The 16,661-nt window shown below is 36.6% G+C and overlaps 1 protein-coding gene across 3 annotated transcripts in view; it reads left to right on the top strand.

Moving 5' to 3' along the window:
• LOC124369905 (probable nuclear hormone receptor HR3) overlaps window positions 1-16,661 on the top strand; it is a 251,296-nt gene that overhangs the window by 70,961 nt on the left and 163,674 nt on the right. The window lies entirely within an intron of this gene.

Below are 16,661 nucleotides of genomic sequence, written 5' to 3'. Positions count from 1 at the left end.
TAAATATCCTGGACAACACTGTAATACCAGGATGGTCTAAGTGACTGGATAGTGACGTAACACTGTACGCACCAAGTGTCTGGCCCTCCTAGTGACTTCTTAGCTTCTTCTGACACTCCCCTCAGTGCCAACCGGAACAAGTGGAAGTGTGGGTACAATGTCTGACCGACCGGCTGACAGCTCACTACCCCACCGGTCCAGCCACCACTCCCTTTCGCACCGCTTTCGAATTATTCAAAGGAGATAATGTTACGTTATTAATTGGAGCCCCTGTTGAGAATTCCACGAGTAATGTATCCACCCATGGCTCATGGAACCTCTTTGTTCAGTCTTTTGGTTTCAAGTTCTACGAATCTTCTTAAACAAGTCTGGTCACAGGCTCAATGAAGACCGCTTCACGATGAGGCCGAATGACACTTTACCTCTGTTATGCGGTGAAGTGACATGCTAAAGGAGAACTTCACCACTTCAGCCCTTATCTCAGCTATCGTATTGCATTTTGCTTTCTTCACTATGTTCTTCTGCAAAGTAGGTTCATCACGTCTCACAAAATTAGAGGAATAGATTAGGAATAGGCTCTGCAATACTGGCCTTAGGCTTTTAGGCGAGGCCGATTTTATTTTTGGGTGGGCTTGGATGTTTTGTGTTGTAGTTATCCCTTTGTTAGAAATTCATCCTAGTATATTTTTCAATCCTATTGATGTTCAAAGAATATTCCGTGGTGTTTTTCCTTTTACAAGGGTCTTAGATTACTCAAGAAAGGGTCTTCCTATTGATTGACCAATCCTCTTTTGTGCATTGGCATCCGCCTGACGCTCATGTTCTATTACAATTCCTCTAGGATTCACGCCTCTGTCTTCATAAATATTGACACCCGATACTTTATCCGAAAAATAGCCTTTATGTCGTTTAAAACTTTACTGGTAACCTCGAGATCATTCAATCTGCCCTAGACAATGATTCAGAGGTGTGTCAGAACTGTGTCGAGGTGGCACCCGAAATTCGCAAGGTATGCAAACTACAGTTCTACGTTTATTGAGTTTTTAACAGTCAGTTTTAGATAGAGACGACTATGTACTATTGGCTTTGTCCTTAATAGCCTGACCATTTTCATCTCAGATTAACCGATCCTGTGAATGTACCATCGTTCCTATAAGGTGTTGTGTTCTTGTAGGATAAATAGAGTATTTCATAGACCTGAGTCAAGGGACGGGTCGGAATAACCAGAAACGGTTAACCTGAGGCAAATTGTATACTTTTCAAGATCTCCGTGCTGACCTTTACATCCATGGCGTACTACCTGATAAAGTACCGGAATTGGGTGACTCACTGAGAGGGTTTCTCGGCATGGTATCCTCACACGAGTCCAATAACAGACTTTCGACACTCCGGATATATGTAATCCCAGCCCGGAGATGTTGGTACCTCGGACCGAAAGACGCGCTGCAGCGGAGTTGGAACCAGTTAATATACTAGGAACCAATTAATATTTGAGAATCTAGAGTTTATAACATCGTAGAGCACTCATCTGTGCACCTGATAAGACAGCTAGATTACCTCCTCATCTAGATTACAGCTGGGCAACCAGACTGAGCTCCTTTTTAACATTGTTGTGTCTAATGCCGAAACAATGCAAAAGCTACAATGAAAGTCTTTGTCGCCAACATTTTATGGACCTCTTCAGACGGTCGTCGCGTCAACTCCAGACTCCATGCACCAAGGGCCGCCTCGCACTAAACGAAATGTGAAATGGAGCTTAACCAATTCTTTGCTCGCACTGCGGAATCGTTTCGGGCTGTGTTAATAAAACTGGCTCGATAAGTACTTGACACATTAACACTGTGTTATACGACCTATTGTTGTCTGACCTACTGATTTTGTGCAGCTGTGATAACATTGTCTTTTATCGTTATATTAATTGCCGTGGAATAACGTCATCTGTGGCTGCAAAGTGTGATTCTTGACTGATTGAGTGAATCGACACCAACGTTTTTGTATGGAGCAACTATGTGTGTGTTTATAGGAGGAACAAGGGAACAATGGAAAAGAGCTGCGGGAGGTTTACATGTTTGGATAATCCATCCAATCACCCCAATTCTGTGATTGGGTGAACTGTTACCTAACATTCAGTGTAGCTCGCCATCTCCAGGACAGGATTAGAGGAGAGCGTATCCCAAGAACGGTTCATTCCTGGCTGGAGAAACAACACTGGATACAGTAAAAGTCAATGTTGTCATTTACTCATGGATAACCTGGAGCAGCACATCACTCACTGCAAAAGTGGAAACGTTGAATTAAAGTGATCACTTTCAATATAGGACTGGTTTATAGCGGAGCATGGCGGTAGAAGTGGGTGGGAACAAGCTTAAACGAGTGGGATATACCTATTCTTTCCGCTTTATCTGTAGAGGTTAGAATAGAGCTAGCCTCCCATTCTTGGTGTCTTTCCTACCAAGAGTGCTATCCCACCTGATATCGTCAGGAAGCGGTCTGAATTCCACCAATGTACTCAACAAGCATTTCTGGATTTTAACTATACCAGTTACTTAGCTACTTCCCCTACCGGAACACAGGATCACTAATGGACTCACGTTATAGTTATACAGTTGTTTACTAACATACTGTCTGACGCAGCCGGATTTGACTATGCCAATGACTTAGCTACTTCCCCTACCGACACAGGATCACTAATGGACTCACGTTATAGTTATACAGTTGCTTACTAACATACTGTCTGACGCAGCCGGATTTGACTATGCCAATAGCTACTTCCCCTACCGACACAGGATCACTAATGGACTCACGTTATAGTTATACAGTTGTTTACTAACATACTGTCTGACGCAGCCGGATTTGACTATGCCAATGACTTAGCTACTTCCCCTACCGACACAGGAACACTAATGGACTCACGTTACAGTTATACAGTTGTTTACTAACATACTGTCTGACGCAGCCGGATTTGACTATGCCAATGACTTAGCTACTTCCCCTACCGACACAGGAACACTAATGGACTCACGTTATAGTTATACAGTTGTTTACTAACATACTGTCTGACGCAGCCGGATTTGACTATGCCAATGACTTAGCTACTTCCCCTACCGACACAGGAACACTAATGGACTCACGTTATAGTTATACAGTTGTTTACTAACATACTGTCTGACGCAGCCGGATTTGACTATGCCAATGACTTAGCTACTTCCCCTACCGACACAGGATCACTAATGGACTCACGTTATAGTTATACAGTTGTTTATTAACATACTGTCTGACGCAGCCGGATTTGACTATGCCAATGACTTAGCTACTTCCCCTACCGACACAGGAACACTAATGGACTCACGTTACAGTTATACAGTTGTTTACTAACATACTGTCTGACGCAGCCGGATTTGACTATGCCAATGACTTAGCTACTTCCCCTACCGACACAGGAACACTAATGGACTCACGTTATAGTTATACAGTTGTTTACTAACATACTGTCTGACGCAGCCGGATTTGACTATGCCAATGACTTAGCTACTTCCCCTACCGACACAGGAACACTAATGGACTCACGTTATAGTTATACAGTTTTTTACTAACATACTGTCTGACGCAGCCGGATTTGACTATGCCAATGACTTAGCTACTTCCCCTACCGACACAGGAACACTAATGGACTCACGTTATAGTTATACAGTTGTTTACTAACATACTGTCTGACGCAGCCGGATTTGACTATGCCAATGACTTAGCTACTTCCCCTACCGACACAGGAACACTAATGGACTCACGTTATAGTTATACAGTTGTTTACTAACATACTGTCTGACGCAGCCGGATTTGACTATGCCAATGACTTAGCTACTTCCCCTACCGACACAGGAACACTAATGGACTCACGTTATAGTTATACAGTTTTTTACTAACATACTGTCTGACGCAGCCGGATTTGACTATGCCAATGACTTAGCTACTTCCCCTACCGACACAGGATCACTAATGGACTCACGTTATAGTTATACAGTTTACTGTCTGATACAAACGAATATTGACTATGTCAAGGACTTAGCTACTTCCCCCACCGGAACACAGGATCACTAATGGACTACAATTGATTTATCACAGAAGTTTCAAATTACTCTCTCACTAAATTTGTCTAATCCAATTTACTTCCTGAATTTAACCACGCGCTCTCATACTTTTCAACTTTTGAATCCAAATTGTTTGACCAACCATGTCTGGTATATCATTTTACTATTGCATCCAATACAGCTACGTCCCCATTGTGAATTCAACTCAATCACTGTAATTAGCATAGCTATACTATATTTAACTCACACAGTCTAACAGTTACTGAATCGGTTAGTTGTCGCTCACTAATACTCTAATGACTATCTTACTCGCTAATTATATGACTAATTATAGCTCACTTTCCTCCCCAGCGCACACACTCCTTTTGTCACATAGGCAGGTGTAACGGCTCTTTCAACTGTTGTTCCACAGACTATTTAAATAGCTTACTGTTCAATTGTCTATCGTGAAAAGACTATTAAAATAGCTTAATGTTCAATTGTCTATCGTGAAAGACTATTAAAATAGCTTACTGTTCAATTGTCTATCGTGAAAAGACTATTAAAATAGCTTACTGTTCAATTGTCTAATGTGAAAGGACTATTAAAATAGCTTACTGTTCAGTGTTGTAATTTGTAAAGACTATTAAAATAGCTCACTGTTCAAATGTGAAATGGGAAAAGACTATTAAAATAGCTTACTGTTCAGTTGTGTTCAATGTAATTATTTCTTGAAACAATTAAAAACCAAATGGCGAAATTTTCTTGGTCGTGGGTCTCAAATATTAATATTATTGACAATTTTTTGCCAGCATTGAAGTATAATATTCGTTACATAAAAGTATTTATATTAATTTTTTGTACTCTTAATTGTATTATGTTTAGATTTTCCTGTTATAAAGAAGAGGGGGGAATGTATTTTACTTTACATATTAATATTATTAAGAAGTTTTTTCATGATTGGGAATATCGGTGCAGTGCATGTAGACGATGGCACCCACTAAGCCCCTGGCTTTTCCGTTCGCGCACTCTTCATAATTGCCTTTTATTTAGACCCTTAAATATGTGAAGAAACCGTGTGGGCATTGCCAAATGTAAGGTCTACAGTATTATTAGGCTTTTATTTTAAGAAATATATCTAACAAAAATAAATAACAAATATTACATTTAGCTCCCACTGAAAACCGCATTCAATGGAATATTTCCATTATTATTGACATTAAATATATTTTAACCTAAGAAAAATCATGTAGAAAAAGATATACAAATGATATTTAACACCTTATCCATTTGAGTCTAAATATGAATTTATGGAAATTACTATGGCATCATGAATAACACTACTTTCCTAGGTAACTAATGTAAAATTGAATTCAGAAATGCTGATAGGTTTGGAGTTAGAAACCCAAACACCACACACTTTGACAAACCCCTTTATTTTATTATATGCCTTCGTAAAATAAATTACCAGTGCATTAATATTAGGTAACTGCTTCAAAGTATTTTTAAGTAAAAAAACTCGTAAATCTGTTATTTGAATTGTGAATTATGAAATGATAATTCAGTTGTGCTGTGAGTTACGTAAATTTATTGATTTACTCATGGATCTTTATGATAACTTCCTTGATGGCAGAAAAAGTAGAAAAGGTGTTAATTGATTCCTCTACATCGAAATGCAGGCATTAAAGTAGGATATGTAGACAATTTTGTGATCAACCATAGACGAGCGAAGATGCAATTTTCACAGTATGCTTATAGACTGTATCTTCAGGGAATGACGTGTATTAATTATCTGAGGAAATTATTTTTTTCAAATAAAGGTAATATTCCAATGTGGCGATTATAAATATAATACAACTCTAAGAACTGAATTTTGTTTGTAAGTGAAAAAAAATATAAAAAAAAACATTGCATTCTCTCCACACACTTTATAAACGTACTGTAATAAAAGCGTATCCTTATCTTCCACCGTTTTTATTAAGCCTGATTACAAATGCTCCTAATCTTTTTCTAATTATTCTAAAGTGTTTTTCTTCTAAACGTTTGCTCAAAAATTAAAAACAATTCTTCACAAAACAAATTACCGAAACAAAATTAAGCAGTCGTTCTCGTCATATATCTTCATACTTAACTCATAAGCCTGTATACTCACCACTCGATTTAACATATTTTGACTGAAGATCACTCTCTATAGAGAAGCCGAAATGGTCAGATATGCCCCCAACGCTTAAAACTTTTGTCAATGAACTTAGAACGTTATAAAACGATGTATTTGAGTAACAGAAGTAACATTCCATCAATCAACAAGCATTTCCAGGTATTGCGGTCGGTATTGTTGTCGCTGTTATCTTATCTTTCTCGAGAATCCCGATTACGGCAGGCCGCGCAGCATCACATGATTATTTAAGTTTTTTACACGGTACATAATTGCCTTTCCATTACAATTCAATTTATATTTATGATCAGCCCCTCTAGAATTTGATATTTTACTGATAGGTACTATCTCGAGGGATGTTTTTCTTTCGTTGAGATCAGCGCGGGGCAGAAGCCCGCGCTGATGGCCGGAGGCACTCGCATTTTGGGTGGCGGAATTTGATCAAGAATAAAAACAAGTTTTGTGTGTTTTTTCAATAAAGAGTTTAGTTTTTGTTTGTTTTTGTTGAATTGTTCATTGAAAAAAGTTTAAGCGTTGGGGGCATATAACGGAATCTGACCGCCGAAATAATTCGATTTTAATCATGCTATCAATGTTTCGTCGGGTTTTGAACCGGTACGACTACCGGAATGATGCAATATACGAAAGTTCGTAGAATCATTAACCATGAGTTCACTTGAAATGGTCATATTAACGTACTCTGTAATATACTTGCCTCAGCCAGTGACATAATTTACCAAAGTTTCCCTCCCTGAAGATCTTATAATTCACTATTTTGATCTTTTATGACCTGATGCAGCGGATCTGAAGTCAATTAATTCACTGGGTAATATTTTTAGATCGTGTCCGAAACATCATAGTGCACTCAGTTGTAGGGTACACCTGATGAGACAATGAGAATACCTCTTTATCTAGATTACAACTGGGTAAAATCTGGGAATCCAAACTGATAAAAAAGATGCATGAGATAAATTTTTTGGATCACTCACAGATTGCAGGAGTCAAGTCTGTGGCAGAGTCAGATACCAGACGCTGCACTGAGTGGAAGGTGAATTGGAACTAAACTCAACATTCTAATTAAATCAACCCTTCCCACCATAGCCACTTTATGCTTTTTATTGATTTATGACTTTTTAAGTGTTAATTACTTAATTTAAGTGATAAGTTACCTAAAGTCATATTTTTAAAAAAGATTTAATTTAATACAATGACATTGTTTTATGAAATTTGTCTGAAGGAAATTTGTGTATAAATGAAAAACATGTCATTTCCTCCAGTTATACTTAATATGATTACTGCAAAACTTTACATTCTTATCTTCGACTGTTTATCTTTGGGCTTGATTATAATATGTCTCTAATTCTGCTTTGAATCTCTCCTCGTGGAACAATAAAAGTTTTTTCCTATTTTTTGTCTTTAGAAAAAATATGTGAAATATAGTCCAACCGAAAATGTATTGCACCATCCTGATGCAAAATTGATACAGTCACGCTGTCTGTGTGTCTTGGAGGTGATTATGTATCTCCAGGCATAGTCAAAGATAATTACTAGTATGGAGCAAGAGGTGGGGGGCCACCTCCGAAAATAACATATGACGACATCATTTGCACATCTGCTGTCTCAAAGTGATTGTTAATCACTGAATGCATCTAACGCAAAACCCAAATCAACTTTGAATTCGATTGAAACTTAACGTCGGTATAATCGGTTGATGAGTACAAGGAAATGGGATGATTAATTGTCATTGACGCAAAATCAGTTAAATTACGGATCTGGATTGCATAAATGATTAATTAGAAGACTGCTCCTACACAGAATAACTCTGAATAGATTTGCTTTGTATAACTTTATTATTTTTAGGCCAATTCGGATTTTGCCATCTTTATTTCTTATTTCATCATTTTCAATTTGGCTATTTCCATATCAAAATGCACCTATGTTATTGGGTTGCATAATCAGCTCTTTGTTTAAAAATTTTTATGTTCGTAGAATTTTGAATGAAACAGAATGTTTCCGTAATTTGCCATCGTGTACAATTACTCAAAAAAGTTATACAAAAAAATTAGTTACACTACGTTTCGAGATTTGCAATCTGATCCCTTCCTCAAATGGATAACTAACATGACACATTATTACATTTGTTTCATTAATCTAGATTGTAGTTATATGTTAGGTTAGTTATCCAGCCGAGGAAGAGATCAGATTGCAGGTCACGAAACGTAGTGTTACTGAATTTTTGTATCACTGAACGATGGCAAAATGTCCGGAAAAATCCTCTTTCTTTAATAATCAGTTCGATGTATCAGTATATACACATTTTGCTGTACTTAAAATAGAGTTAGCAGAAATAGTTTTGTTAATTGTTTCTACTACTTGCATTAGTTTTGTTGTTGTTTTAATCTTAGGTAACTCGTTCTAATTGAGACTGTTAATTTTAAATCTGGATACATCAATAATTAATTAATTCGCAGTGTATTGGTAGTAGTCCTTGTTTTAGAGGCTCATTAATAAATTATGTATATGCATATCAATAATTTTTAATTTCGGTGTGTGGTTTTTGTGTGTGTTAATTAGTAACTGTATTCAAATAGAGAATTGTCGAAACAAATTGTGGCTTCGATTTAGTGATAAAAGCTCACCCCCTCTTGTCTTGTAATGTTATGTTCTTAGCAGTTTATTGTTAAGTATTACCAATTGGTTTCTCTACCTAATTTTGACGGTAGTCTTAGTTAATTGGCTAATAAGATATGGGAATCGTTGTTTGGTAATAGGGTCATCTATGTACTTGAGTGAATACAAATAGACCATATAGTCAAGAAAAGAAATTGCATTGTACAAGCTGACAACTCGATTTCTATAATCAATGGAGGAATTTTTCCTAAGAGGAAAATAAATCGTCAGACGGATAATCTTGGTAAAGGTCGAAATGGGAGAGTATAAAAGGGTAAAAATACAAAACGATAATTTTTCTCGTCTTAAATTTTTCGTAATTGAAACTGATTGCCATAACTATAATTAAAGTCACCACTTGGCAGGTCTGTATAAGATAGCTTGTGCTGTTTTAACATGTATTTACTTTTATATGGGTTTGTTTTAAATGTGTCATGTTAAGAAAAATATCATCTGACAAAAAAAGATCATTTCATATTTTTAACCCTTTTGATACCTGCCTATTTCGGCCTCCACCAATACTACAATAACGTGGCTGACAGTGAGTTTCTTTCTTGGGGGAAATTAAAATTGGTTCTCTGCTCCAGCACTAATTCCCAGAGCAAAAAACTCCAATGGAGCAAAGGTAAACCGAAGCGCAGGCTTCAATTAGTTGCATAAAGGAGTTAGTAGTTGCATAAACGAAGCATCTAACCACTGCACTCAAACACTAATTGCAATCAAATTGCGTATGTGTGTTACCTTAATGTGTTTAATAGCCATTGAATGCGAAACGTACTAGTTGAGTTATGGAAGTGGTTTGCATATGTTAGAGTAACTGGTGGTAGACCACTAAATATTTCAAGTATAATAATACTCCTTGTAATTATTTTGCCATGAAGTATTAATTTTGGTTTTTTTTTTTTTTTTTTTTTTTTTTTTTTTTTTTTTTTTTTTTTTTTTTTTTTTTTTTTTTTTTTTTTTTTTTTTTTTTTTTTTTTTTTTTAAATTAGTCTGAGTATATTATTCAACTAATTAACTACTTTGCATTAACACTACCACTAATTAAAGTTACTTTATTCTGCAAAATCCATCTTAAATTAAAACTACTTACTGGAATGTCACCCCAATATTATTTTTAAATTGTTCCGTACTTGTGTTTGTAAGCTTAGTCTCTCCAACAGCATTTCATCCAGGCTTGTGTGGGAGTGCTTTAACACTCTCTGCAAGCTTGGATCACGCAACTGTGTGCGTCTTGGTTGGGTACCGGGCCACACAGGCATAGGTGGCAACGAATGCGCCGACAGGCTTGCCAAAAGCGGAGCAAGCATGCCATACACCGGTCCAGAACCGAGTTGTGGTATAAGCAAGTCAGCCGCTTACCAAAGTATAAACAAATGGTCCAGGAAGACACACCGCGTGCGGTGGCAGAGTCACCAAGGACAAGCACTCGGCAAAAGACTGCTTGCCGATTCTAGCTCCGGATTCACCAGATGGCTGATGGGTCTGGGCAGGGATCGGGTTAAGCAAGTGATTGCCTTGATCACTGGACACACGGCCACTTCAGGAAACACCTAAACACTCTAGGTTTACGAAATGAGGCCTCGGAGTGTAGACTCTGCAATAAGTCTGAAGAGACTGCAAAACACATAATACTGGACTGTGAGAGACTGGGAGCAAGGAGAAGGGCTCTTTTCGGTGACAAACAACCAGGCGACGAACCAGATGCTAGTATCGGGGAAAAGCTTCTTAGCCTAATTAAGGGCACGAAGATAGGCTTACCCCTCTAACATCAAAGGGGCACACAATAAGCTCAGGTTGACGTGTGAGGATCTATGAATCCACCCCAATATCCCAAAGGAAAAAAAAAAAAAAGCTTAGTCTCAGGTTTAAGCAGCCTGTTTCATGACTATTAGCGGTTTTCTGATTCACACAGAGTCGAAATCTTTAACACAATTAGTTCGCCCATGTCCACTTATACAATATTCTATTTTCGCTGTAGCGTATAGCTTCAAAAAGATAGGTAGCATCAAATTATAAAAAATCTGGCAGCATCGTGATAAGAGGCCATAATGATCACTGTTTGGTCGTGTTGGTCCTTGAACGGTCAAGCTTCAGCCAATCGTGGTACAGTTTTCACCCCCCTAAACTCACATGTATAACGGGATATATATTATTGGTTTGAGAGCCGGCAGTTTTTGTTTAAGAGGCGGCAGTTTCGGTTGAAGAGCCGGCGTTTTTTGTTTAAAGGCCGCCAGTTTTGGTTTAAGAGCCGGCATTTTTTGTTTAAGAGCCAGCCGGCTTGTTATTGATGTAATAACAATAAAGTTAAACTTTAATCACTTTAATGATCTTAGCCATAGAAATATAGAATATATCTCATTTTAAAGATATAATTGATGAGTACTCAAAGAAGGTTTCGTATTTTTTTATATTTTATTGGTTATTAAAAAGAATCTCAAACTACCCTGCACTGTAAATTTAAATGTCGAAAACGTATACACTTAAGAAGAAAAACTAATATGCGCATCCATAATTCGGCATTAAAATTAGACATATACCATAATTCAATTGTTTCGGAAATGAGTGAAACCGGTTTCAATCGGTTCATTTATTTAGTTATATCAGTTATTTTCTTTTAGGGCTAAATGGACGAATCAGTCAATTGCATTCTCCCATTCAATTGAGGGTTTTCACTAAAACTACAGAAAACCCTTTCAAACTGTTGAAATCTATGTTTTTATTAAATTACATTTAATAACATTTGAGCTTCTGTTTTAATAGATAGATCACTATTTTTAAAGTTTATTATTGACGATGGACGATTTGAAACGATAATAGATTGTTATCTGAAATGGATCTACGTTTCAAAGTTTGGAATCTAATCCCTTCTTCAAGTACCAAATGTTGAGTTATTGGGTTAAGCATATATAAATGTTAGAAACTAATTGACAAAGTCACGGTGATCACAAGACAAATTGGTCAAAAAACTCAGGTATATATCTGAGGGACCAGGGTGCCTAAAACAAGTACCAACCGTGTCATTGCACACAAAAACTGAACAACACATCCGCACCCTCCAGAAACGATAAAAAACTATTCTTGTTTGTGTAAAAAGTACAATCAAAGGTTGTAGCCATCCCTTCAGTAGTGGAAACGGTTGACAGACATCGGGACATCGGGAGCACTCGTGCCATCTTCGGCCGAGCTCGGGTTATTTATAGAAACATCAGTTTATTCCATCCATTCGTTTTCCAGTTATATGTGAAATTCACAATCGTTTAAACACGTGAATTTATGCTATCCATTTTTTACTCGGATGGCTTACTGCCATCCGATTTAACAGTAGTATACCAATAATGAATAGAATAGAAGTGTTAATTGGCATGAGAAAATAAATTTGATTTGTTTTCAATAAAACCTTTAGTTCGGTTTTTAGAGCAATTATCTTGTCCTCTATTCTCAGAATAGCTTACTGCGTTCTCATTCGGCCCCATTTATCAAAGTAGAATTATTGCTCTGCGAAGCTTTATACAACCTACGCGTTTAAGAGGCTTCATTGTGAAGAGGGCACACACAAGCATAGATTAAAATCAAGTATATTAAGTATTTCTTAGCTTGGGTAGTGATACACAATTACATGATACAATCTCAAGAAATATATTACAGACCATTCCGTTATATCTTACAATGTTTAACTAAGGGCAGGTAGACATGTAATTTTGTAATACCTTGTCAAAAAAACACAATTTATAATAATTTAAAATTCGATTTCTGTCACTGCGTTAGTAGGTTGGCATAAAGAACATTCTGAACTAATTTATATTGTTAAACGATTTTATTTTATTTGCACTAGAAACCCTTATCTTACTTGATGTAATATTGTTTACTCTAAAGTGAAAATGAAACACTTTAATTTGGAGTCACAGTTGATTTCTGAACGTCTAAACTATTTCGAGACGTTGTTTTCGGTATTGTGTTTCCAACGTCTTCCCTTGACGTGACGTGCTGTGACGTAACGTTGCGGTATCTGCACAGCTAACTATTTCGAGACGTTGTGTTTGGTGTTGTGTTTCCAACGTCTTCCCTTGACGTGACGTGCTGTGACGTAACGTTGCGGTATCTGCACAGCTAAACTATTTCAAGACGTTGTGTTCGGTGTTGTGTGGCCAACACCTTCCCTTGACTTGACGTGCTGTAACGTAACGTTGCGATATCTGTATAGCTAAACTATTTCAAGACGTTGTGTTCGGTGTTGTGTGGCCAACACCTTCCCTTGACTTGACGTGCTGTAACGTAACGTTGCGGTAACTGCACAGTTAAACTATTTCAAGACGTTGTGTTCGGTGTTGTGTGGCCAACACCTTCCCTTGACGTGACGTGCTGTGACGTAACGTTGCGATATCTGTACAGCTAAACTATTTCAAGATGTTGTGTTCGGCGTTGTGTGGCCAACATCTTCCCTTGACGTGACGTGCTGTGACGTAACGTTGCGATATCTGTACAGCTAAACTATTTCAAGACGTTGTGTTCGGTGTTGTGTGGCCAACACCTTCCCTTGACGTGACGTGCTGTGACGTAACGTTGCGATATCTGTACAGCTAAACTATTTCAAGACGTTGTGTTCGGTGTTGTGTGGCCAACACCTTCCCTTGACGTGACGTGCTGTGACGTAACGTTGCGATATCTGTACAGCTAAACTATTTCAAGACGTTGTGTTCGGTGTTGTGTGGCCAACACCTTCCCTTGACGTGACGTGCTGTGACGTAACGTTGCGATATCTGTACAGCTAAACTATTTCAAGACGTTGTGTTCGGTGTTGTGTGGCCAACACCTTCCCTTGACTTGACGTGCTGTAACGTAACGTTGCGGTAACTGCACAGTTAAACTATTTCGAGACGTTGTGTTCGGTGTTGTGTTTCTAACATCTTTCCTTGACGTGACATGCTGTGTCAAAACGTTCCAGTGTTGTGTATTCACGTAACGTCAAGTAACATCATTCCAATTTCATGAAACTACCCATATTTCTGTTACGTGACGTGCCATGATGTAAAGTTCCGGTATCGTGTAGCCAACAATCATATTTTACGTTACGTCCATGACGTTAAGTGCCGTTGTCGAGTAGCCTATAATTTTTCCTTGATGTGACGTGTCATGCTGTAACGTTCCAAAGTCGCATGGTCGGCAAACATTACTTGACGTTCCGTGAAGTGACGTTCTGGCGTAGTTTAACCAACTACCCTTTCGTGATCGTGCTACAGACACCATTCCTTGATGTGACATTACGTGACTTGTAGCTGCAGCTTCCGATTATTTTAATTTGCACAATTATTATAACACACATTTTTGTTCCTTATAGGTATATATATATAATTAATATAGGCACACGTATATATTATTTACACTATTCCCTACCTCAGACACTAACAGATAACTGCATTCCAGAAGTGAAAATGTATCAGTAGAATATGTCCGGATCTACTTCAATCGTCTTTTATTGGCTTTTTCTAAACCATAACAATTGCTATTCTTTAATTTTTTACCTATTCCTAAAAAAACTGGCTTAAAATTCCTTATTGGCCATATTCCCATTGCTATTTACAATTATTAAAAGGTTTTATACTAACTTTTGTCCGATAACTTTAAGAAAATGAGGACAACTCCAAAACCACGTTCAATTAGCTTACATATTATTATCTGCTTTTCACAGTAGCCAATTCAAAACTAGAAAAGTTCAAATTTCACTCAATTTTTTGTTTAGTATAAATTAGATATATTTTTCTAACACTCACGAATTGTGATAAAATTTTTTTTTAATTTTAATTAAAAAAAAAGATTTTAATTTTTTGTTTATAATAATTAGAGGATGGTCTTCATACTCAGTTTAGTGTGCGTATGTTGTTATTCTTTTTTATATTTTTTCAACTGGTGCCTTTTGAGAACAGATCTTGTAGTTTTTCAAGAATCAAGAACATTTGTTTGCCATTAAGTAAAATTTACAATAGACATCGTCAAGATTAAATTACTTATACCACAAGTCAGATATTCATCGATTGTATAAAAACACTTTTACTGAGGTCAGTCAGATAATACTACGTTAAATGTCTTTAAGTGGAACGTGTTTTACGGATTCTGGTAACTGGAAGTTGTTGATACTTATAGTCCTTAAAATACTTATTCAGTGTAATGAAGGATTGGTTTGATTTATTTTAGTACTATTACTGTGCACTTAAATAAATGCAACAGTCATTATTTTACATTCATGGAAAACAGCTCCACATTAGTTAGTTAAGGATACGTTCGGAATAGTTCCAGCAATAGTTTGAAGTGCCTTTTTAGGCTGATGTTGAGTTTCTCATAAGCGTAATCCATATATTTCATGATTACGACAATCCAAAGTGTGCCATGAATAGAATTCCTCAACTTACACATATTTTTAATTTTTTTAGAAAAAGGGTTACTTTCTTAATAGACACCAAGAAGCTTAAAAGGGTTAAAACAATTATCACTTAGAAACACAATTTTTAAGTGAAAGTATATTTTTTTGTTTACTGCAATTCAACACTAATTTGTTGTTGAGTACCAGGCTGTAACCAAAGAACTATTGAGTTCACCCTCAACACTAGATATATTTATATCCGAGTGGTCTAAGGTAGTGTTACCAGCATACATTACAAAGAGACGAAGGGACACTAAACTTCCAATCATTGGTAAATACAAGAAAAAAGAAAGGTACAACACAGAACCCTGTGGGATACCTGCATGGACATCACAGAATCTGAGCAATTATTTTCGAAAATACAAGAAAAAAGAAAGGTACAACACAGAACCCTGTGGAATACCTGCATGGACATCACAGAATCTGAGCAATTATTTTCGAAAATACAAGAAAAAAGAAAGGTACAACACAGAACCCTGTGGTATACCTGCATGGACATCACAGAATCTGAGCAATTATTTTCGAAAATAACCAATTGTTTTATATTACTCAGATAACTTTTTAAAACTTTTAATTTATTTTTCAAGAGTCCATAGTACTCTTATTTTACATAGGTTAACATGTGAGACCACGTTAAAAATATTCAACTCTAGTTTCAACTGTTTCCATAAAGGAATTTTTATAAAACCAAACTGAAATTTATAAAGCTAATCACAAATTACTCATGGAGCTGGTTCACTACACAAGATTCTATTATTTTAATTATAATTGGCATAATTGCAATATATCTTTAACTATCCATGATGTTAGAATACCCTTAAAGGAATAGGAAATAGGATTGCTTGGGGACCTTTAAGCAATCATGGAAACAACCCGTAATAAAATAAAATCTATATTATCTTTTATCAACCAGTATGAAAAATTATAAACATCTTAACTGCGTGAGTTAGTCATTTCACAAACAATATTCTACACCTCTTTCTAAGGTGTTATATCTTTCATGAAAACTGCATTATGGATCGATACAGAAGTTTATTTATTTGTAGTGTAGATTTTTGGAAATATCTGTTAAACATCTATTATCACCTTTGATATTGAAACAAAAATTATAGAGGCTGAAAAAAGTAGGTTAGGGACTTACCATTTTTGTGGAGAAACCCTAATGATGTATAGCATTGAAAAAGTTATATGGTTTTCATGAGACCTATCAAATCCAAAATAAATGTTTAAAAGGTTAAAGTATAAAGTTATATATCTGTTCTCATGTATTCTTCTATAACCAGATGACCAGATCAGCTAACATTAGTAATATTTACTTTTAGATGGTAAATTAAATAGAAAAACCTTTTTCCAG

Source organism: Homalodisca vitripennis, chromosome X (assembly GCF_021130785.1).
Source record: "Homalodisca vitripennis isolate AUS2020 chromosome X, UT_GWSS_2.1, whole genome shotgun sequence".
NCBI classification, from domain to species: Eukaryota; Metazoa; Arthropoda; class Insecta; order Hemiptera; family Cicadellidae; genus Homalodisca; species Homalodisca vitripennis.
Note: the sequence above shows the minus strand (reverse complement) of the source record. Positions and strands in the feature narration are given on the sequence as shown.